The 24,776-nt window shown below is 39.7% G+C and overlaps 1 long non-coding RNA gene across 7 annotated transcripts; it reads right to left on the reverse strand.

The window, feature by feature from the left end:
• Nucleotides 1–1,440: 1,440 nt before the first annotated feature.
• On the reverse strand, nt 1,441–18,382 carry LOC139043582 (uncharacterized). Of its 7 annotated transcripts, none has more exons than XR_011500664.1 (6): nt 17,842–18,382; nt 15,220–15,311; nt 14,279–14,357; nt 12,390–12,487; nt 9,284–9,447; nt 5,624–7,400 (listed from the first exon to the last, which is right to left on the reverse strand). It is a non-coding gene; the product is annotated as an uncharacterized lncRNA (long non-coding RNA). The 7 variants fall into 7 exon arrangements; XR_011500661.1 differs by having other exon boundaries at nt 5,626–7,404; XR_011500663.1 differs by having other exon boundaries at nt 6,668–7,400; nt 9,284–9,486.
• Nucleotides 18,383–24,776: the final 6,394 nt, after the last annotated feature.

Here is a 24,776-nt window from a genome sequence, read left to right on the forward strand (position 1 = left end):
GCTAAGAACATACGATGGAGAAAGCAAAGTCTCTTCAATAAATGGTGCTGGGGAAACTGGGCAGCTACATGCACAAGAATGAAAGTAGACCATTATCTTTCTCGCCATACACAAAAATCAACTCAAAAGAGATTAAAGACCTGCAGATAAGACGTGAAACTATAAAACTCCTAGATGAAAATATAGGCAGTATACTCTTTGACATCGGTCTTAGCAGTACCTTTTCAAATACCATGTCTACTCTCGCAAGGGAAACAAAAGAAAAAATAAGCAAATGGGACTTCATCAGATTAAGGAGCTTCTGCAAGGCCAAGGAAACCAAGAACATAACAAAAAGACAACCCACCCACCAACTGGGAGAAAATATTTGCAAGTCATATATCCAACAAGGGGTTAATCTCCATACTATATAAAGAACTCATACAATTCAACAACAAAAAAACAAACAACCCAATCAAAAAATGGGCAGAGGAATGTGAGGACACAGGGAAAGGTGGCTGTCCACAAGGTAAGAAGAGAGGTCTCACCAGAAACCAATTCTGGTGGCACCTTCATCTCTGACTTACAGCCTCCTTATGAGAAAATAAACTTCTGCTGTTTGAGCCACCCAAAAAAAAAAAAAAAAAGGGCAGAGGATATGAACAGACATTTCTCCAAAGCAGATGGCCAACAGGCACACGAAAAGATGTTCAACATCACTAATCATCAGGAGAATGCAAATCAAAACTACACTAAGTATCACCTTACACCTGTCAGAATGGCTATAATCACCAAGACAAAAAAGAACAAATGTTGGAGAGGGTGTGGAGAAAAGGGAACCCTCATACACTGCTGGTGGGAATGCAAATTGGTGCAGTCACTATGGAAAACAGCATGGAGATTTCTCAAGAAATTAAAAATAAAACTACCATATGATCCAGCTATGCCACTGCTGGGTATTTATCCAAAGAACTTGAAATCAACAATTTAAATAGACCCATGAACCCCTATGTTCTTTGCAGCATTATTCACAATAGTCAAGATGTGGAAGCAACTCAAGTGCCCATCGACTGATGATTGAATAAAGATGATGTGGTAGTTATATACAATGAAATACTACTCAGCCATAACAAAAGACAAAACCTTCCCATTTGCAACAACATGGATGGAACTTGAGGATATTATGTTAAGCTAAATAAGCCAGACAGAAAAAGATGAACACCGTATGATTTCACTCATGTGGAAGATAAATACATGGACAGAGAACAGATTAGTGGTTACCTAAGGGTAGGAGGTTCGGGGGTGGGGATAAGGGCTAAAGGGGCACATATATATGGTGAGTGACAAATAATAATGTACAACTGGAATTTCACAATGTTATAAACTATTATGACCTAAGTAAAATTGATCTCCTGAAGAAACGCTAGCATATGTTCAAAGGAGACATGATGAAGAGTGTTTATGGAACCACATTTAATAGCACCAAATTAGAAAAAGATTCAAAAATCCACCAAGGGTAGATAAATTACAGTTTACTCATACAACTTAATACTAAACAGGAATGAAAAGTGAGCAATCTAGATTAGTGTTGTCCAAAAGAAATGTAATGTAAGCCACAAACATGAGCCACAAATATAATGTAAAATTTTCTAGAAGCCAAGTTAAGGAAATTGAAAAGGCAGGTGAAATTAATTTTAATATCTTATTTAACCCAATATATCCAAATTATCACTTCAATATACAATATAAAGGAATTCGTAATGAGATTTTACATAATTTTTTCATTTTGTCTTAACCCATTGTGCAAATACACTTCCAGCACATCTCAATTCACACTAGCTACATTTCAAATACTCAATAGCCAGAGATAGTGGCTATTGTTTTGGATAGTGCTGATCTAAGGCTACTTCATACTCCCCAAAACAACACTAAACAAAAAAGCAAGCTGTAAAATAATATGTACTGTAGGGTGCAACTTAAACTTAGGAAACCAAAAGAATTCTAAATAATGTTTATGACTACGTAAAAACGTGTCCATTATATGTTCATATATGTAGACAATATTTTAAAATCCATGAGACCTCACGTCTACCTGTAATGTTTTACTTCTCTAAAAGAAATCTGAAGCAAATGTGACATAAGATTTCATAAGGCTGGGTAGTAGGTGGAAAGGTATTTATATTGTGTTCTTGTCTGGAATATTTCACAATTAAATAAATTCAGAGTGTGCATGTTCTAGAACTCTCATTACCTCTACCTTACAATAACTTAAGTCTGAAAATATGCTAACGAAGTATTTAGAATATAAACAACTTACTTCACTTTGTTCTACAGAGAATAAAAGTAGCCTTCTTTCCTTCATGTAAGTTTTAAGGGAAACGAAAACTTCAAAAAACAAAATAAAGATAAGAATTGATACATTTGCCTTACTTATTTACTCAATAAGCATTTACTACATGGCTATCATTAGCATTCAAGAAGCTCATGGTGTGGAGAACAGCTTTTTCTGTCACAAGTTACACAGTCATGTGGAGATCAAAGTATATTTAGGCACTTTACAGAATACCAAGATCCAAGAAAAAGAGCTACACACCAAAACAGCGACTTTTGGCCCTCAAAATAATCGTTAAATGGAAAAATTTAAAGGAGATTCCTAAAATAGCATATTAGTTTGCTGTATCACCCTGGGACACACAAGGACTTCCTAGAATAGTGTTTTTTAAAAGACCAGTGAAAACACACATGCAAAACCCTCATTATTCATTCTATTTAGTGTTGGCTAAATATGAATTACTGGGACATAAGCTAAATACTCTAAGAAAGGTTCCCAGTGTATGAAAGCAAAGTTCAAAATGAGAAGCACTGAAACCACAGACAATGAGTTGTCACAACTCAGAACTTCAGATATAAACCATCATTCACAACAACAAATTTTATGCAGAACAAGAAATCTGATAAAATCTAGTTGAAAAGGCAACTTTAAAAATTAAACTTCAATTATCCTGATCTCTTCAATTTACTTTGAAATGAATAAGAAAACAAGATGGATTGTTACATCAATGGAGAGTTGGATAGATAGATAAATATGTGATGAAATAAGTACAGTAAAATACTAAAGGTAGACTCCAGTAAGTATATGTAAAATTTTTTCAATCTAGCTGTAAGTTTGAAAATTTTTCATAATAAAATGTTGAAATATTTATACTTCAATAATATGAGAGTAGGGGCTGGCCCCATGGCCGAGTGGTTAAGTTTGCGCGCTCCACTGCAGGCGGCCCAGTGTTTCGTTGGTTCGAATCCTGGGCACAGACATGGCACTGCTCATCAGACCACGCTGAGGCAGCATCCCACATGCCACAACTAGAAGGACTCACAACGAAGAACGTACAACTCTGTACTGGGGGGCTTTGGGAAGAAAAAGGAAAAAAATAAAAAATCTTTAAAAAAATAACATGAAGAGTACAATAACCTCTAAACTACAATTATGATGGACGCCAAACACCAAAGATACTACCACTTAAAGGAAATCAAGAATGCTACCTGTTTCTTGTATTGGCACCAAAAGAAAATAAAAAAAAATCAACTTGTCTTTTTGCAAATAGTTCATTTTAGGCAAACACTCTACGGCACAGTTTTTTTAAAAAACAAAAAAATTCAATATAATAATATGATGTCTGGAATTTGTTTCAAAATAATCCAGTGAGGGGGGACCTGGGTGGGTCTATATGAAATTCAACTAACCATGAGATGGTAATTGTTGAAGCTTGGTGACAGGTACTTGGCAGGGTTCTATTTTCTTCTTTTTGAATACACTTGTGATTTTCCAGAATAAGAAAGTTAAATATATAAAGAATATTATTTTAACACCTAGCTCAGTGTTCTATACCCTAGAATAAGTGGCCTATAAACAGTAGGTACTCAAATTTGTATAGATAAGCATTTATATAAGTAAGGAAATCTAGAATTTAAACTCACACACTTCTGATTATATTCAGTTAAACATGGATTAATGCTTATTTGTGAATTCATGACATAAAAACATACAAGTCATTCATTTCAAGCGTCCCCTGCCCTTACACCTCACTGGGTGTTCCTAGAGAAGATTCAACCGCCATAGGTAACATTTACTGGGTTAAGCACTGTTCTAAGTGCTTAACACGCATTATCTCAGGTAATCCTCAGAACTACCCTATAAGATAGGTACTATTATTATCTCCATTGTACGGATGAGAAAACTGAGGCACAGGGAGGTTAGGTAACTTGCCCGAAGTCACAATGTAAATAAATTGTGGAGCCAGAATCTAAATGTAGTTGATAACTCCCAAATCATACCTTAGCCAGATCTGAATTACAAAGTACTTAAGAAGTAGAGGTTTGCTTTCATTTAATATAGCAAGTAAAAAATGGGGAGAGATTTTTAAAGTACTCAGGAAAAAAAGAAAAAAAAGAAAGTACTCAGGAAAAACAATTCTTAGCAATGTTGTAATTAGATGGGGGCTTTAAACAAGTGAGTCCAATGTCCTGAATTTACAGCAAATCAAACACAGCTATAATTAAACATATTCTACTTGATTACATAAAAATTCCACAAATACATATGACACTAGAAAGAAACAGCTCTCTAGAGCCACAGGATAGTATGGACGTCACGACTGTATCCCCTAGTAAATAAACAGCCATTTAATAAGTATTTGCTGAATAAGCTGAATGGTTAAAACAATCCTTATCTTATTTGTATAGTTGGATGTTTTTTACTTTGCAGATAAAATAAGCTGTTTCAACTATTTATAGTATTAAAGGTGTAACTAATCCTGGCTCCCCATTAAACGATAATCTTGTAGAAAGATACTGATCCTTGTTTTTATGGACAATTAAGTTCTAAATCTTCTGGGTACCTCCATATTTCTTGATCTATTATTATAGTGTGCATTTAGGAAAGTAGTAAGAGAGTTACCAGGACTTGACATGAGTTCCATAAATCTGATCCAAGCTTCTGGACTTTCCCCACTCTGATCAAAGAATGTAAGGGAAGGGTAACTGTTCTTTGGCCAACTTCTAACTTATTCCACATTTTTCACCATAATAAAATCACATAGGTAATAACGAAATGGAATTCCAAGTTCTAATATAAGACATACGATGGAAAGGTCAAATAAGGAATATTTTTTCACAGCAGAAAGATTAGTTTAAATTACTCAAATTTTATAGAAGACTAGAATTGGTTTACTCACACTTTTTTTCTCCTATTCCAGACTTCCTCCTGCTATAGGTAGGCATCAAGACCTTTCTACCTAGCAAATGGAATTTATTCTGACCTCTAAAGGTCATACTGTTAAACTGGTTATGGAACTTAAAACAGAGTCAAAACTATGGAGCATGCAAATCCAAAGTAGAAACTGTACATCAGAACAAAGAACACATACAAACTACTTTGAGATTAGAAAAGGAAACTTTTCTGATCGAAAACAACTATGTCACTAATTGCACACTCCTAGAAAGTTCCCTTAGCTTCTGAGTTATGTTGTAGTGATTTCAGTAAATAATCACCTTATCTTAATTTAAATAGTAAGGAAACAACTCTGAAGCATATGAACAAAAACACAAGGAATCAAGAAGATTCTAAATAATCCACTGTCACAACAATAGAATTGTAGCTAATTTACTTCCTTGAGACTGTAGCAATGACACAAAACTGTAAAAATTACTTTAAGACATAACAAGTGTCCTTTGGTTTCTTGAACAAGAGTTCTGACATGACTTACAGAAAAATATTCTACATTCTTCATTGTTATAAAATACATACAAAAAATCCTAATGGGCTATTAAAAGCATAGTACTGCACCAAGAACCCTGATCTGGGAGTCAAATAATCTTGGTTCTAGTCCTAATTACTACTTAGAGTTATGACCTTAAGCAAACTGCAACCTCAGTAGAGCTCAATTTCCTCACTTGTAAAATGAGAGAACTTTACTAGATGACTGTTAAGATAACGTCCCAGCTATTAAATTTGCTTCTGAAAGGGATCATCAATCCAACTTTATATTTGACTTTCCAAGTGGTTAAGTTCACACACTCGCTTTGGCAGCACGGGTTTCCCCAGTTTGGATCCTGGGTGTAGACCTACACACTGCTCATCAAGCCACATTGTGGCAGCATCCCACATAACATAGAGGAAGGTTGGAACAGATGTTAGCTCAGCAACAATCTTCCTCAAGCAAAAGGAGGAAGATTGGCAACAGATGTCAGCTCAGGGCCAATCTTCCTCACACAAATAAAAAAGAAAGAAAGAAAGAATTGAGACCTAGGGACACACAAGTAATAGAAGACCCAGAACTAAGTTACAGAAAGCATGGTATTACTCCAGTGCTTTTTCAATATTTCATTCTATTAAAAACACTACCCATAACCTGATAATACCTTGACTTACTTTATATCACCCAAAGTTTCAAAGTTATTTCATTCCTTCACCAACTATTTAAGTCTAAGTGTAAATCAAGCTAGCTATCATCGCTGAACGGGAGCTGTGTCATATAATAAATCTACTTTGCCCATCATTCCACTGTTTATCATTGTTAACTAATTATCTTTTCAAAAGCAAGAGACTCAATAATCCTCACAGAGATCTGGCCCAAGAGTAAAGACAGACTTCCTCCCCCTACCATGTTTCCTAATTTTTAGAAAAGCACATGCAACAAATAACAAAGATTTATTATCTATCGTTACACAAATAAATGTTGGCTTTAACAATAACTTCGATGAAACAAATTTATGAATAAAAGGAAATGTTTTGAACTCCTCACTCTTTTATAACTGGATCACAACTAGGCCACACTACTCAAAACTAAGGAAATATGAACCATACCCTTGCTTCCTTAGAAGGATATCATTAAATATGTCTAGCGTCCACATGGAGGAAAAATCCTGTCCTCAGGTACTTTTCTTGAAAAACAGAAATACAGTAAATAAGAGGAAATAAATGTATCTACGCATATGGTCTTAGCCAGTTCTTAGAAAGCAAAAGACTAGCCATACCATTACAAGATTCAAAACCATGAAAATTTCACTTCTAAAATCGTTATTACATAAAAACTTGCAGAGCTCTCTTTTAGAGAAAGGAATAGCAAATTCAAATACAACACTAGAAATAAAACAAAAGTTAGAAAAATCCACTTAAATTATTAAAGATAAAGCAAACAGGAGCCAGACCGGTGGTGCAGCAGTTACGTTTGCACGTTCCTCTTTGGGGGCCCGGGGTTCACGGGTTCAGATCCTGGCTGCAGACATGGCACCGCTTGTCAAGCCATGCTGTGGCAGGCGTCCCACATATAAAGTAGAGGAAGAAGGGCACGGATGTGAGCTCAGGGCCAGTCTTCCTCAGCAAAAAGAGGACGATTGGCAGCAGATGTTAGCTCAGGGCTAATCTTCCTCAAAAAAAAAAAGGTAAAACAGTATAAACAGTATATTCTTAGACATGACTATGAACATGTTAAAAGAACATTTCCAGTCACATAAAAATTACTTCTGATTTTCACAGAATGCTATTCCCCATCCCTGCCAACTATAATCTGTTATGGTGAAAGACCTAAGCCAAGCCAAGTTATATTTGTAAGTTTCAAGACCGTAACAATTTAAATAAAAAGGAAAACAAGCCAAGAAAAATACCCCCAGAAATATGATGAAAAACTAACATCTATTTCTATTAAGATATCAAATACATTTTAAAAAATTTTGTCATCAAAGGAATAGACAAGGACATCAAGGACAAAGAATAGAACAATTCTCACAAAAGATGCAATTAGTAAAATGTGTTGAACTACCTTTAACCTCTTTATAGCAAGGTACCATTTTACACCCAACAACTGAAAATATAATGCCCAATGAAGGTACAGTGAAATGGGTACTCTCACACATTATGCTAACAGTGTAAATAAGTATAAACCCTTTAGAAAGCAATTGGTAAATTACAGAAGAATCATAAACGTCATAACCTTTGATTCACTAATCCCTCTCTTAGGAATATAAACTAAAGAAATAACCTTTTAAAACGCCTTATAAGAATGAATGAAGCCATTGTCACAGAGAATAATAGAGTAAATTACGCTATAGCTAAATGGATTAAAAACAACTGAAAGAAACAGAAATCAGAACAGAAATTAACAGAGGATAGAGAGAACAGGAACGGGGAATTACTGTTTAATGGATACACAGGTTCTCTTTGGGATGATGAAAAAGTTCTGCAAATAGACTGTGGCGATGGTTACACAATACTATGAATTTACTTAAAGACACTGAACTGTACACTTAAAAATGGTTAAAATGGTAAATTTTATGCTACGTATATTTTTACCACAATAAAAAAGATGGAAAAAATAACTACGTAAACTACATTTTTAAGTGAAAATACTGATTCTCAAATTTAATCAAAACTATTTCTAACTATGTGAACATTATACATGCACATGTCCAAGGAATTTTAAAGCACCACGGGAGCTGGAGCAAAACACCGCTGGAGGACAGCAGCTCTCTCTGGGGGCAATTTTGCCCCCAGGGTACATGTGACAATGTCTGGAGACTATTTGGGAGATCACAACAGCGGATGGGGTCATCACTGGCATATAGTGGGGAAGGGGCGAAGGATACTGCTAAACATCTTACGACGCACCCAAGAGTGCCCCCACGACAAACAATCATCTGGCCCAATACATTAACAGTGATCCTGCTGAGAAATCCTGCTTTAACAAGATTTTTGGAGAGTTCTCTTTTATTTAATGTGTCTATATTGTTTTTAACGACTGCAGGGTAAATAAAAATTCATTAAAGGCTCAGCAGTTGGGTCTCTTTTTCTTTCCCCTACAAATCTCCCCCACAATCCGTATTTTTTATTCTAGAGAAAGGTCGGGAACCAAAGGTCAAAAATGGGAAAAGCAGCAAATTGTTACACATGGGTTATTTTTCTGCAAACTGTTCTTAAACAAATTACAAGAAATAGAACAAATCTGGAATTGGCAGGCTTTTAACACAATTTCCATAGACCTATCCATATGTTGGCTTTGTATTATTTTCTATTATATTTTTTCTATGATTTTTCTTATTAAGATTATGATAGATTACAACCTTGTGAGATTTCAGTTGTACATTATCGTTAGTAATGATGTGAGTACACCACTTCACCCTGTGTGCCCTCCCCCCACCCCCCCTTTTCCCTGGTAACCACCGATCAGTTTTCCTTGTCTATATGTTAACTTCCACCTATAAGTGGGGTCATATAGAGTTCGTCTTTCTCTGTCTGGCTTATTTTGCTTACCATAATACCCTCAAGGTCCATCCATGTTGATGCGAATGGAACAATTTGGTCCTTTTTTATGGCTGAGTAGTATTCCATTGTGTATATATACCATATCTTCTTTATCCAGTCGTCAGTTTCTGGGCATTTAGGTTGGTTCCATGTCTTGGCTATTGTAAATAATGCTGCGATGAACATAGGGGTGCATGGGATTCTTAGGATTGCTGATCCAAAACCACAAAAAGTGACAAATGTTGGAGAGGTTGTGGAGAAAAGGGAACCCTCATACACTGTTGGTGAGAATGCAAACTAGTGCAGCCACTATGGAAAACAGTATGGAGATTTCTCAAAAAGTTAAAAATAGAAATACCCTATGACCCAGCTATGCCACTACTGGGTATCTATCCTAAGAACCTGAAATCAGCAATCCCAAGAATCCCATGCACCCCTATTTTCTATTATATTTTATGACTCCACATTCTCATTTGTTTCATCATAGCAATTTATTTTCAAATTTGAGACCTATTACTGTTTTACACCATCGTTTCTCCACGATAAAATAACTTTTAAAAATGTTGTTCTTCAAATGCATCTTTGTAAATGCCAGTAAGCGTAAAATAAATGAAATCAATCACCACATTTTTTAAAAGTCATAGTAATAAATTAATGCTAAAACTAGTAAGTGAAAGTTTATTAAGGAATAAGATATTTACACAGTCTCAGTATCTCCCCACAAATTATTTAGTGGTTAAAAATGGGGAATAATTAACTTTACATAGAAAAATCTGGTGGATACCACTTTAACCAAGCGATCGAAATTATCATCACTAGTCTTGGGATCAATTGACATCATGTGTCTCCTATCAAGATGCACTAAAAAGAACACAGTATCACTTCTGTTGTATTTCTACCAAAAATGCATAACCTTAATCTAATCATAAGGAGGCATCACACAGACCCAAACTGAGGGACCTTATAAAAACATAACTGGCCTGTGCTCCTCAAAAATATCAAAGTTAAGAAAGACAATGAGAGGCAGAAGAACTGTTCCAAATTAAAAGACATCAGGGCAAGTGGAAACTCTGAATATGGATTTTGCATTAGATAAGAGTATTATACATATTTAAAGTTTCTGATTTGTTATTTGCATAAAAGAATATTCTTGTCCTTCCGAAATACTGAAGAATTCAGGGGAAAGGGAGCATGATGTCTGCAACTCACTCTCAAATGGTTCAGAAAAAAAATGAATATAAGAAGAGAAAATGCAACTAATTAAGTAGTTGGGACAAAATGTTAACAATGGAACTCTAGATAAAGGGTAAACAGGAGTTCTTTGTACTAGTCTTGTAATGCTTACGTAAGTGTGAAATAATATCACAATAAAAGTCACCAGGTTCCATGATGAACAAAACTGGAAGAGTAATTAAACAATGGGGAAAAATTATCATTAAAAACGATTTCTATTCCACTTCCTTTTCATTTTTATTTTCATTTATTGACTTAGACCATTGTCCCTTCCCTAACCAAGACTTTTAACAATTCAAACATAGTATCACTTGGTACATTAGGTAAGTAAGTGTCTCAACAACTTAAGGTAAAAAATTCATTATTTGAAAACAAGATCCTTCTTTTAAAAGAAGGCGGCAAGTGTCTGGAGCCCCCAAACATAAGAAGCTCTATACCAAATGCACAGGAAATATCAACGCCATTACAAACAACTGAGGACACTTGCCCCAGTGGACTCTGATTTCAAGAGCAGCAGTGCCCTCAGGTGGCAAGAACTTATCATTCTCAAGGGAAATCAAAGTTGCAGGGAAAACAAGTATTTCACCATCTCAGGGCAGCAAAGTAATATCGCTACTGTACAGTTCTGACATACTGAGTAAACAAAGCAGAACAAAAGAAAACCCTCAAAATAGCCTTTGCTATTTTCCAAGTCACATTTCCTCAAGGAAGCTTTATAACAATGGGGTCCTAATTGATTTCACTGTCCCCTGGACCAAAATTATGTAATTACTTATAAAATATTGTCAGTTGTGATTCCCATGTACCACTGTACTTCCAGTTCAATCAAATGACAGCAAGAACCACATGCTATATTTCTATATCCCTTACTTTGCTGAAAATTTAATAGATGCTCAAAAAATAATTTTGCTAGTTGATTTTTTCATGGTTCTGAATATATTCTTCTATGAAAGATGAGCAGATTATTTATAAAATAGATAATCATAAATTGTTGCTTTAATTTCCATACATTGTAACACATGATAAACTATGAATAGACAGACTTTTTTCATACTGAAACATGATTAGGAAGAATCATAAAAATACATAAGAAGGCTCTAGGATTTTTCTATCAATGCCACAGTATAAACGTTAACACCACACAAGAAAAGTGGAACATCAGACTCTATCTACTTAGTCCTGCGTAAGCCTCAACTGTCCTCATCTCTACTGTCATGCCTGAAAAGGGAGAGTGAGCACAAGCACTAGCTGCTCCACATGGGGCTGCTCCAGCTCCAGTCTCTCATCCTTCAAGCATGGTTCAGCAAGTTTGGTACTACTCTATCAAGTTCAATTAAGCCATTCTCTTTGTGCTGTATATAAAGCAACAGAGTGAAACTTCTTTTGCTGGGATTAATTGTCCTAATAAGAAATGCTGCGCTTGGGAGGTAGAAAGAACTTGCCAGAATGTTGTGCCAACAAATGGGGAACATTCGCATTTCAATAAACTGAGTACTCAGTTTTTGGCAGATATACTTTGCCTTAAAGACACTCCTGGAAAACAGTTTTTAATTTTATTTTATAAGTCTTAGTGGAACATCAGTGACAAGTCCACTGGTGTGAGCCTGTCCCCAGCCTTAGGTAGATCAACAGCGTTGGATTGGTAGCAGTTGTCTTGAGTATCCTTAAGTGCCTTTAGGCCCCAAGCACATGTCAACTTCTATGGCTGTTTTACTTGCTGAATCTTACTTGTAACAAAAATTCTGTCCAAAATCCAGCTTTATTTCCTAAGGAATATATTAGGGTTCACAAAGAATAATTTGGCCATATTATCAAATTTCTTTTAATAAAAGACATAGAAAACTTTCTGTGAGGAGAATGAAATTAAAAAGTTATGAATTACCCAGCAACATTAAAGAGAATGTCAACTCTCTCAATTTCATTGGCAAACTCATCAATTTGTTTTTTTTTTTGTGACATCCAGGACTCGAGTCTGAATACCTGAAACATAAAACAAGGGAAATTATTTACTTATACCCATAAAAAATGTTTAGTCTTGTAGATGTAGCTGCTTTGAAGTACAAAGATTACAGTATCTGTCCATTTTGCCTTCATAGGATTGTTGACCATTGGTAGGGTCTTAAGAATCTTAAGAATCTCATTAATAAAAATCTTAAAATCCTCCCCATCCTGAACTCCCAATAACACACCTCTCTTTCCCTCCCTTTCTCTTCACTCTCTAAATTGAATACTAAAGGCCTTTTCTGAGAAAAGACTTTACAGTGAAGTATGATCTATATTAGATGCTTCTCAGTGAGCCAGCAGTAATAACAGAGCGCAGGCTTGCTCTTTCCCCAGAGGTGAGTCACTGCCCCAGGAACACTGAATCCTATCTGAGTGAGGGGTAGGGAAGGGCAGGGCAGTGAGACAGGAGACTGCTTCCATTTGTGCACTTTACCTTCATGTCAATTCCATTATTTATTGGAAACAACTTTGTCAGTCAAGGGTATAATCACTTATTTCTGCACTAAATTGCAAGGAGAAGAAATGAGGGGCCAGGAGAAGGGATGAAACACTTGAAAGCTAGACATGAGAGATCCAGCATTGGATCTCAGAGACACACTGTAATAGTTACTAAAAAACCCCAAACATTCTCTAATAAAAGAAAGTCACTATTTTAATGTTTTTAAAAAAAATATGGTTTATTATTCTTTTATAGATATAGAAAGAAAAGATTATAAACATAGAAAAGGAGAGAAAGGGGAGAAAGTTTTGGGAGGACTTTCTTCCCTTAGTACTTTTTCAATACTTTTTCAGTACAACAGCGTTTTTCTGACTTGGAGTTAAAATTCCCTATTATTAAAATTAAATAATTTTCCAATAATAAATAAACAATCCAATAATTAAAATAGCATAGTCTAATTCCGTTCATGAATTCAATGTGCTAATTTGCATTTGATTATATAACCTGTTCTATTTTGCTGGAAGAATTAACTTTCAAATGAGCTGTCTGTTCTGATTTCTTTCAGAGGAACTCTAGTTGAAGTCCTTTGATGCTGGAGTTGAGTTCAGTGTGGTGCAGTAAGGGGTGATACACAGCGAAATAATTTGCATAATCTCTTAGGGTTTCTGATCATATGTGACTTTAGGGCTGAGCTGTCTCCAATATGGTAGCCACCAGGCACATGTGGCTACTAAGCACTTGAAATGCAGCTAGTCAGAACTGAAATGCGCTGTAAGTGTACAACACACGTGAATTTAAAAGATTTAGTATGAAAAAAGAATGTAAAATATTCCATAAATTTTTTTTATATTGAGTATGTTAAAATGGTATTTTAGATATATTTAGTTAAATAAAATACATTGCTAAAATTAATTTTCATCTGTTTCTTTTTACTTTTTAAATGTAGCCACAGGAAATTTAAATCACACACGTGGTTCACATCATTTTCCTACTGGACAGCACTGTGCTGAGTAGGGCACAGAAGTGAAAGTTGTCATTAAAAGTTAACGCAACAACTGTTAAATTTCACATACAACTTTGTAATTAGGTACTGAATCCTTCAACATGCTGGATAAAAAAAATTTTAAGTATACAACTTTTATATATTTAAGTATACAGATTTTTGTCTGTAGGTTCACAGAATATAGATTTGATATCAAAGAATCAGGCTCTAAGAAGATGGCCGGTGGAGCTGACCAGCCAAGTAATTTTCTTTCAGCAGACGAGTACTGTTTTTTATAATACCTTATGGACTCTGAATCCCAAGTTCAAGCTGCTGAGTTGCTTACCCGGGTACTTTTCCAGTTCTTGAAGTTTGGACTCATTGATATCTGTGGCTATGACTTTGGCACCTTCTCTTGCAAAAGCCTGGAAGACAACACACAAATGAATCCTTTGTTTACTTGGTTAAGCTGCTCTCATGAATAGAAAATCCTTTAGCCTTTTCTCCCTTTATCTTATTTTCATTGTTTTCCTTATACATGGGTGGAATTTCAAACTATCTAGTCTCACTTAGCCCTTCCCATTGTTATTTTTATCATTAATTAGTACAACATGACATACATTGTGCTTGTCATCTGACTTTGTCCCTTTTAGTAACATCAAATACAATAGTGTTTTTAAAAAACTAGGATTCTGTTATTAACACCTCTCAAAATACTACTATTCTATGATTTGACAGCCTTTATTCCATTTCTGAGCAGGTGACTAAACCCCAAATAATGAGAAAAATGGGTTATTTCAACACTTTTCCTCCTAAGAGTATACTAGTGTTTTCACAAATATCAAACTAATCCTACCGTTACAGTTAAGCTGCATTATTAGCTCAAGTGAGGACTATAATGTGCAAGAAGCTGCTATAAATTACAAGGTAAAGGTAACCTGATAGTCTTAGAACTCTGGAGTCCTATGTCTGAACTGAGGTGATTTCAGAGGGCTATGTACTCCTTTAGGCCCGCTGTAACAAATTTATTACAGTGCAGAGAAACTGAGGCAAAGAAATAAGTTCTCAGCGTCAAAAGTTATGAGACGTCACATAATAAATATGTGAGGTAAGCCTTGCTTCATCTGCCTGGGATCAAGAGTAGCAACTTTTATTTTTGTAACTTAAGACAACAGAAGCACAAAAGCCAATAAAAAAAAGAAGTAGAGCAGAATTAAACAGCCATGGGATCTGTCCACGTGATTCAACACCTCCAAAGGCAGGAAGCAAACAGAGATAGTAACTTACTATGGCAGTGGCCCGGCCGATCCCCTGAGCAGCAGCTGTCAGGACGATGACCTTCCCATCAAGTCGACCCATAACGGAACCTGCGGTTTAATCTACAGACACGTGTATTTAATGGCATGCACTGTAGACATGGTCCTATGCAGTAACATCTAGAATGAATGGTTCAATGTACTCCTTTAAGAACCTGAAGATGGCACCTCAGCACAAATATTCCCACCATGAGAATTCTCCAAGAGCGCCCACTCTAGATACCTAGCTTTGTACATCAAAACCATTTGGCACAGCCCACTCAACTGATACTCAGTAAGAGACAGACATTGGACTTGACCCACCTTTCGGTTTTTTGAGAACCCAATGCTGATCCAGAAGGGGTGGAGTCCTCCCCTCCCCATCCTCCCCGCTGTGCCCGCACGCACTGCTATGCCACTGGGCATGTCCTTCCTGCTTTCTGTCCTGTAAACTTCCGTTGGGTTTGCACCATCAATCATTTCTAGTTTGTTTATTTATATTCTTATTTTTGCAGGGGAAGATTCGCCCTAAGCTAACATTGAACCAGGAGGCTGAAGTGGAGTGCACCAAACTTTAACCACTAAGCCATCAGGGCTGGCTCTCATCTGTGGTTTTTCCTTGTCCCTTGGAAAGATTTCACCATCGGCCTCAGAAAGTCACTGAACAAAAGAACCGGAAAATCAAATCATGTCCAATACCCCCATTTTACAGATGAGGAAACTGATGTGGCCTGGTCCAGGTGAGAGAGACAGACGAAACGCAGGCCTCCCCATAACGCTGCCGATCCTCTTCTCAAGCTTAAGCCGGCGGGAGTTAACGCTTTAACAGCCACAGTCAGTCACTTCTGACAGGCAGGACTGAGACACTGTGACCGGGGGAAAGGTGGCGTGCATCAGGTCTGATCAGTGCCGACTGCAGGGCGCGCGGAACGGCTAGTGCTGAGGTCGGGGTGGCGAGGAGTCAAACGATGATCAAATGAGGTGGTCTTCAAGGAGCCAGGCTCTCTCCCCCATCCTGCTGTTCTCAACGTGTGCCTCTGACCTCGCGCCAAGTCACAACATGGCTGCTATGTCCCAAGGCACCATATCCGCATCCGCGTCAAAAAACACCAAGGGAAGGAGCAAAAGCCAAAGGTCTTTCTACCCAAGAAGGAAGGCCTGCTCAGAACCCCGGCCCACGTTTCACCCGCCAGCCCTAGCAGCCGCGGGGGCCGGCGTGTGGGGGCGCCGTCTTCCCCCCTCAGGATGGGAAAGGCAGGGAAGCGAGCTGGGAGGGCGTTGAGCGAACGCACTCAAGCAGCACGCGCGCACACACACCGCGCCCGAGAAGGCGCAGGCGGCTTCTCCGGCCTGGGCCCCGAAGCCCTTTCCTCCCGAGCCCCACTCCGTCCTCCTCAGCCACGCGCGGCTCCGCCCGCCGGGGGCGCTCACGCGGGCAGGCGTCAGGCAAGCGGGGGCGGGAGGGCCGGGGGCGGGGGGGGCGTCAGGAAGGCGTGGGCGGACGCGCCGGGGGGGGGGGTGTCAGGCAGGCGGGGGCGGGCGCGCCAGTGGGGCGGGGCGGGGGGCGTCAGGCAGGCGGGGGCGGGCGCGCCGGGGGAGGCGGGGCGCGGGGCGAAGGCCCGAGGTGCGGCCCGGTCCCGCGCGCTCCTTCCCGCGTCCCAGCCGGCGTCGCACCCGGGCCTCCCACCAGCCGGCCCAGCGGGCCTCGTGTCGCCCGGACGCCTGCCGTCCAGCCCTCGGCCGCCCGGGGCCCGCGGCGTCCACGCGCGGACAGGCGGCGGGCGTTCCAGGGGGTGCCCCGCCGTCCCCGCCCCTGCCCGGGCGCTCGCTCCCTCTGCTCCCAGCGCTGCCCCGAGCTGCCGGCGCCCGACTCCGGGACCAGCTCGCCGCTGCCCGAGGCGCTCCGACCGCGGCCGCCCTCGCCAGCCACCAAGAAGCCCAGCCACTCTGAGGCAACGAAATTTTCACCGGTTTTCCCCCTTCTTACACGAGAGGTTCATACTCACTTTAAACTTGGGGAGAGTTGAGATATTTTCAGTATGTACTTTAGGAATGAGAGACTCCAGGAACCTTTACCCACCCCCAGTCCTGAGCGTGCGGATCAAACGCTGTGACTTGAGCCCGTGCGCCCCGCGGCTCTGGGCGCCGGGCTCCGGGCGGCCTCCCCGCCTTTCTGGGCCCGGAGTTTGGAGCCGAAGGTTTACTGTTAGGTCAACTGCACTGCCACGCTAAAACAGAGTTTTTGGGAAAATGAGTTGCAAACATAGACTGAAATGGTAAAATCCAATATGAAAAGCAAACTTGATGGCTTTCTTACTGTAAACACTGGAATCAAAGTGTTAATTTTTCATTATCAGAGACAGAGCATTTTCAGGAATTCTGTCTTCGTGAGCCCGGAAGAAAAATGTTCACTTAAAACACTGAAAAATCCTCTCTTCTTTGGTTATTTTGAAAAACTTAAGATACCAGACTTCCAAATGCATCCTTATCCTGATCTAACTGCTAAGATTTCCTGAAATAAGTAACGTGCAGAGCAAAGCAACATCTAAAAATTAAACATCTCCTTTTCCCAGTCCATTTAAAGTTTCATTGAAAAAATACCAGGAAATCTTACTTTAGAGTAGCAGCAGGTGGATGGCGTCCTCCAGGTCACTGCGCGAGCGGCAAACGGAGACCGACCTTCGTGCAGACAAGTCAGGCGCTTAATGATGAATGCTGGGATGTGTAGTTCAGGTTTCTTCCGAGTTTGCTGGTTCTGTTTCCTTGAGTTTTTAAGGATTCGCACATTGGTATACTCAATGTGTGTACGTGCTGCCGTCTAGTGGAGCTCAGGTCGAACTGCTAACTCCGAGTAAACGGTGAAAAGCGGAAAAAGCCCCCGCAGCATGCTCAGGACTGGAAACCACTCCCTTGGCTTTGACCCCTCTCAGTCCCTGTCGTTTGTGTCTACTACGTGCCGTTCTGCGGTGTTCAAGATGGAATGAGGCAGAAGTCGCATGTGGAAGACGGCAGAGCCGCGAAACAGAAGGAGCCCAGGTCACTGAAGATACTAGAGCCTTCTCTCCTGGCCCTTGACATGATTGCTGAGAGGGCAGCACACGTTCTCTCGCGTTGAAGGTATGGTTGTGGTTCTCTTGTGACGCGCCGTCTCTTCTAACACTAATACACGCTTAGTGGCGGAATGCAGGCGTCCTGACTGCACTGGCGGTGGCGTCAGGGAGCAGGTTGAGCCTCAGTGGGAGTGTGGAGGCTTCAAGGAAAGAACATGCTGGGTAAGAGCAAAAAGCCAAGTCTGGCTGAAGAGAACAGATACACAAGAAGGAAAAGAAAGGACTGGGTCACGTGAGCCCTCTACACTAGGCTTCGTAACTCCAACTTTCTCAGGCAGGTAACTGAGCAGAGTGAGTGTGTAGGTTGTTTGTGCACGTGCTGTTTAAGTGGCTTCACTCAGCACCCACCCAACTCACTTTCACCTGCCTCCTACACTGTAAGGGTGATAAATAAATGACAAGCAGTAGGCTATATTGGAGGATATGAGGAAGCCATTTGGTTTGAAACTAATTTGACCTGACCTTGTTTTTCCAGAAAGGTCTGTTGAGCATGCATTGTACATCTGCTTTAAACGCTTACAATGTCCCAAAGATAAGAACAATGCCCTTAAAGATAAGGAGGTAGCTTCCCCCGACATCGGCATTTCCTTTAATATGCATCTCTCCCTAAACTAAGGATTAATTATGGACCTGCTGTGCTCACCGTGTGACCACCCACCTTGTGACCACTGACCTACTGACCTCTGACCTGCTGGGCCAGCAAAGCATCTCGCGATAATTGTAAAAGGGATATTCCTGCCATATATGATGGATGCTCTTTGTTCCAAGACTGTGTATAACCACTCGGTACACCCCACTTCTTTGGTGCCCTTCCTTCCTTGGGGGAGGAAGGCCCCAGGCTAGTCCTCAGACCTGACTCATAATAAATTCACCCCAATTTTGATTTGTAGATTGATGTGGATTATTTGTGTCAAGGGGCTGAAAACAAAACTCTCAAATTGCCAGCTTCCTTTGCTGCTAGGGTTGGCCAATGAAATGTGGGCTGGAGTTTCTGAGGAGGCCTTTCTTCTTGGATAGAAAGGCCTTTGGCTTTTGCTCCTTCCTTTTTGGGGGGGGGCGGTCCTGGAACGTGGATATGGTGCCTTGGGACCTAGCAGCCATTTTGTGACTTGGTCTGAGGTCAGAGGCACACACTAAGGACAATAGGGAAGAAAAGGAACCTAGTTCCTTGAAGACAGGCTTAAGACAAAATCCCTAAACTAACTCCTCTGGACTTCTTATGTGAGAAAAATAAACTTTAGTCACTTTTCAGGTTTTTCGTTCTTGGAGCTAAGTGTATCCGTAACAGTCACAGTGGTTAAGAACAGACTGTGGAGTCAGAAAGATGCAGGTAAGTCCCACATCTTTCCCTCACCAGCTAAGTGAATAAGTTACACAGCTGACCAAACCTGTTTCACGTCTGTAAAATGAAGGTAGGCATAGCACCTACCTCAGGGATGTTGTGAGGAGGAAGGACTTGGCATGTACAATATTTGTTACATTTGTACTTAAAAATGTGAATGATTATTAGAAATCCAATTATAATGGATGGTAAAAATTACCCTTAAAGATTTTTTAAAACCCTGCCCTAGTTTCTGCTTGTGTTCACATAAGGTCTTTGGTAAAACTGTCTCTCATTGCCCCACTGTAGCTTCTAACACTGGGTCTAATGACTGTAATCACACGCAGCTGTGCTCCTTGTGTTCCTAACAACATCTTTCCTTTCTTTTTTTTATGCTTTTTTTTTGGTGAGGAAGACTGGCCCTGAGTTAACATGTTACCAATCTTCCTCTTTATTTTTTTTCTCCCCAAAGCTCCAGTACATAGGTGTATATCTTAGTTGTAGGTCATTCTAGCTCTTCTATGTGAGACACTGCTACAGCATGGCTTGATGAGCGGTGGTAGGTCCACGCTCAGGATCTGAACCAGTGAACCCCACGCCACCAAAGCAGAACATGCGAACTTAACCACTTGGCCATGGGGCCAGCGCCAATACCTTTCCTTTGACTTTTGAGGATTTTGGAATAGACTTTTTATGAATATGAGAGTTCCCTAATCAAGGCCAACTCAGGTACCTCTTTCTCGATGCAGCTGTCTTCAGCCTCCCTTTATTCACAGATCTTCAACAATTATGCTTACTCTACGACCGCCTAAGTCACATGGTATTGCAGATATTTGCTTACCCCTCTGTATAGTCAGTGGACTAAATTTGTTTAAGGTTAGGGACCATATCTTTTTCACCCTTACATTGTGATCAGCTCATATTAAAAGTATGAGTTATTTGTTTTCCAGCTACAACATGAGTCCCACAAAGGCAGTGCCTTTCGGTGCCTAGACCAGTGATCAGCACACAGTAGAAGGTAGTTAAATATTTGAGTATGAATGGCAGGCTCTCAATAAGTTTCCTGAACATGATTCTGCTAGGCTCTCAAGAAAATGTTTCCTATGAACAATACTGTATTTTGTCTTCTCTGGTCCTGACTTGACTTTTCAGATTTTAGTGTTGTCTGACCATCTTATTGCTTTTTAACATTCTCGCAAGTTTCCATTGCTAACTTTCATCATTGTTCCTTCACAATCTTTCATCATGACACTGAAACTCAGGTCATAAGAGTTAAGCAACATTCTGAGGGAGACATCAGCAAGACGGAGGAATACAAAGTCCCGGCTCTTTTTCCCTGACAGAGACACTGTCGTAACAGCAATACATGGACCAAAGTATCTTTGTGAGAACTTCAGAAGCCAGGTAAGAAGTTGCAGTCCCCTGGGTAAGGGCAAAGCTAACAACTTCCACCCTGAAACTAGGCAGAAGAGCCCTTTCATTTTCCCTGCGACCACCTCTCCCCCAAGCCAGCACAGCTCACCCCTGCTTACAGCTCCTCCATCGTGAGGAGCAGGGGAAAGAAAAGAGAGGAAAATTCAGTCACAGTTCCGTCTTTTTGGAGAGCTGCCTGAAGGACTGGTTTCTGTCTCACTTGACCCGAACTGCTGATGGAACTGGCATGGTCTGGCACCAGACAGAGCCTAGCGTGGCTCAGCACCATCAGGAGTAGGTGCCCAACTCGAAGCTTCATCCTCGGGAGGGAGGGAGGGAGGAGAGCAGAGCGTGTGTCTTATGTGCCAGCGTTTTGGAGGGCTGCCATTGGGACTGGTTTCTATCTCACCTGATTTGGGGTGCTGATGGGAGCTGACGTAATTTGGATGCCTGGGGGCCAATGAGAACAAAGGAGAGTGGGGTGGCTTCCTGCTGCAGCACCAAAGAAGCTGCAGTACTACAGACAGATATTAGAGGGAGCAAGAGATTATGAGCTCCTGAAAAAGAAACTGGCAAACCTCTCTAATTGGCAAATCACATACACAAGCCTAGAGAGTCACATCTGCCCAAAAGCTTTCAGAGGGCCCACAGTCTATAACTGGGCTGACTGATGAAGGTCTTCCCCTGTATGAAGCAGCCCACAAAGACTGGAAGAGGTGGCTATTTTTCAAATGCATAAAAGTCAGCAAAAAAATCAAAAGGCACACAAAGAAACAGAGAAACACGATGCAATCAAAGAAACAAACTAAATCTCCAGAAACCAACTCCAAAGAAATGGTGACCTATGAACAAATACCTGACAAACACTTGAAAATAATAGTTTTAAGGAAGCTCAATGATCTACAAGAGAACACCAATAGACAGCTAAATGAAATCAGGAAAATGATGCACAAACAAAATGAGAATATTAAAGAGATGGAAACTATAAAAAAGGACCAAACAGAAATTCTGGAGCTGAAGAATACAAATAACTAAAATGAAAAATTCACAGAGGGGTTCAATAGCAGACTTGATCAAGCAGAAGAATCAATAAGTTGAAACCAGGTCATATGAAATTACTCAGTTAGAGAAGAAAAAAGAAAAAAGAATAAAGAAAAGTGAAGAGAGCCTAAGGTACTTATGGGACATCAGCAAGTGGACCAATATATGCATCATGGAACTTCCAGAAGGAAAGAGAAAGGGACAAAAGATTTATTTGAGGAAATAATGGCCAAAAACTTCCCAAATCTGAGGAATGAAAGATATCCAAATTCAAGAGTTAAGCAACATTCTACTAGACTGGATATCTGAAGACTGATCTTATATATATATATAATTTCTATTGAGTTCATAAGAGTTGACATCATTGTGAAATTTCAGTTGTACATTGTTTCTTGTCTGTCACCACGTAAGTGTTCTCCTTCACCCCCTATGCCCACCCCTCACCCCCCTTCCCCTGGTAACCACTGAACTGTTTTCTTTGTCCATGTGTTTGTTTATATTCCACATGTGAGTGAAATCATCTGGTGTTTGTCTTTTTCAGTCTTACTTCCCTTAGCATAATTCCCTCCAGGTCCTTCCATGTTGTTGCAAATGGGATGGATCCGTCTTCTTTTAATGGCTGAGTAGTATTCCATTGTATATATACCACATCATCTTTATCCAATCATTGGTCAATGGGCACTTGGGTTGCTTCCAGGTCTTGGCTATTGTGGATAGTGCTGCTATCAACACAGGGGTGCATATGTTCTTTGGATTATTGATTGCAAGTTGTTTAGGTAGATACCCAGTAATGGAATAACTGGATATGGTATTTCTATTTTTAGTTTTCTGAGGAACCTCCATCTTGTTTTCCATAGTGGCTATACCAGTTTGCAGTCCCACCAGCAGTGTATGAGGGTTCCCTTTTCTCCACACCCTCTCCAACTTTTGTTATTTTTAGTCTTAGTGATTATAGCCATTTAAACAGGTGTAAGGTGGTATCTTAGTGTAGTTTTGATTTGCATTTCCCTGATGATTAGTGATGTTGAACATCTTTTCATGTGTTTCTTGGCCATCTGTATATCTTCTTTGGAAAAATGTTCATATCCCCTGCTCATTTTTTGATTGTGCTGTCTTTTTGTTGTTCAGTTGTGTGAATTCCTTATATATTATGGAGATTAACTCCTTGTCAGATATATGATTTGCAAATATTTTCTCCCACTTGGTGGGCTTTTTGTTTTGATCCTAGTTTCTTTTGCCTTGCAGAAGCTCTTTAGTCTGATGAAGTCCCACTTATTTTTTTCTTCTGTTTCCCTTGTCTGAGAAGACCTGGTATTCAAAAAGATCCTTTTAAGTTTGATGTCAGTGAGTCTACTACCTCTATTTTCTTCTAGGAGTTTTATGGTTTCAGGACTTATCTTCAAGTCTTTGATCCATTTTATTTTTGTGTATGGCATGAGATAATGGTCTACTTTCATTCTTTTGCATGTGGCTGTCCAGTTTTCCCAACACCATTTGTTGAAAATACTTTCCTTTCTCCATTGTATGTTCCCAGCTCCTTTGTCAAAGATTAGCTGTCCATAGATGTGTGGTTTTCCTTCTGGGCTTTCAGTTCTGTTCCACTGATCTGTGTGTCTGTTTTTGTACCAGTACCATGTCATTTTGATCACTATGGCTTTGTAGTACACTTTGAAGTCAGGGATGGTGGTACCTCCAGCTTTGTTCTTTTTTCTCAGGATTGCTTTAGCAATTTGGCGTCTTTGGTTGCCCCATATGAATTTTAGGATTCTCTGTTCTGTTTCCATGAAGAATGTCATTGGGATTCTGATTGGGATTGCATTACATCTGTAGATTGCTTTGGGTAGTATGGACATTTTAACCGTGTTTATTCTTCCAATCCATGTGCGTGGAATCTCTTTCCATCTCTTTATGTCATCATCTATTTTTAAGACTGATTATATTTTTAATGGCCTTAAAGTCGTTTTATTACCCAGGTGAACATACCTACTACTTTGCAATACTCTTATTCAGTGGAGGAGTGAACATCGTAGAGAATCAACCTGCAGCTCTGTAATCATGTCTGGTTTGGGTGCAGAGGAGAAACCAAACTCCCAAGGGACAGGCCTGAGGGACAGCGTTATAGGAAGGCACAGTTTCACTTCACCCTAGTGAACCTGTGACAGTGTGTTAAGGTAAGGGAAATAACCAATTCATAGACTTTAACAGTGATGGCTATGATACAATTAATAATCTCTCCCTTTGAATAAGTCTTCTTACCAAAGAGCCAAGAATGCCTTGAAATCACTAACTGTGTTCTAAACCTTATGCAACTTGCTGTTTTATATGGTTTTTCAAAGTCATATGATATAAAAGTACTATCAGATACTCTCTAAAACCACAGTTCTTAACCTCTTATAGAGTAACAGACCTCTCAGAGAGTATGTTATAAGAAAGTAGGGACCCTAGTATCCTAGAAAACTGAATCCACACACAAAAGATAAAATTTCAGAGGTTTTACAGATTGTGTGAAGCCCATCCATAGATGCTTTATGTGTTGCGGGGAGCCCAGGTTTAGGAATTTTGTTAATTAAATGATGCTTTAATTTATGTATTATCTAAGTCACATGTGGATTACGAGATTAATGAAAATGTATACATTTTATGTATACACGGAAAGACTGGAAA

The sequence above is a fragment of the Equus asinus genome, unplaced genomic scaffold (assembly GCF_041296235.1).
Source record: "Equus asinus isolate D_3611 breed Donkey unplaced genomic scaffold, EquAss-T2T_v2 contig_3, whole genome shotgun sequence".
In the NCBI taxonomy this organism is placed as follows: Eukaryota; Metazoa; Chordata; class Mammalia; order Perissodactyla; family Equidae; genus Equus; species Equus asinus.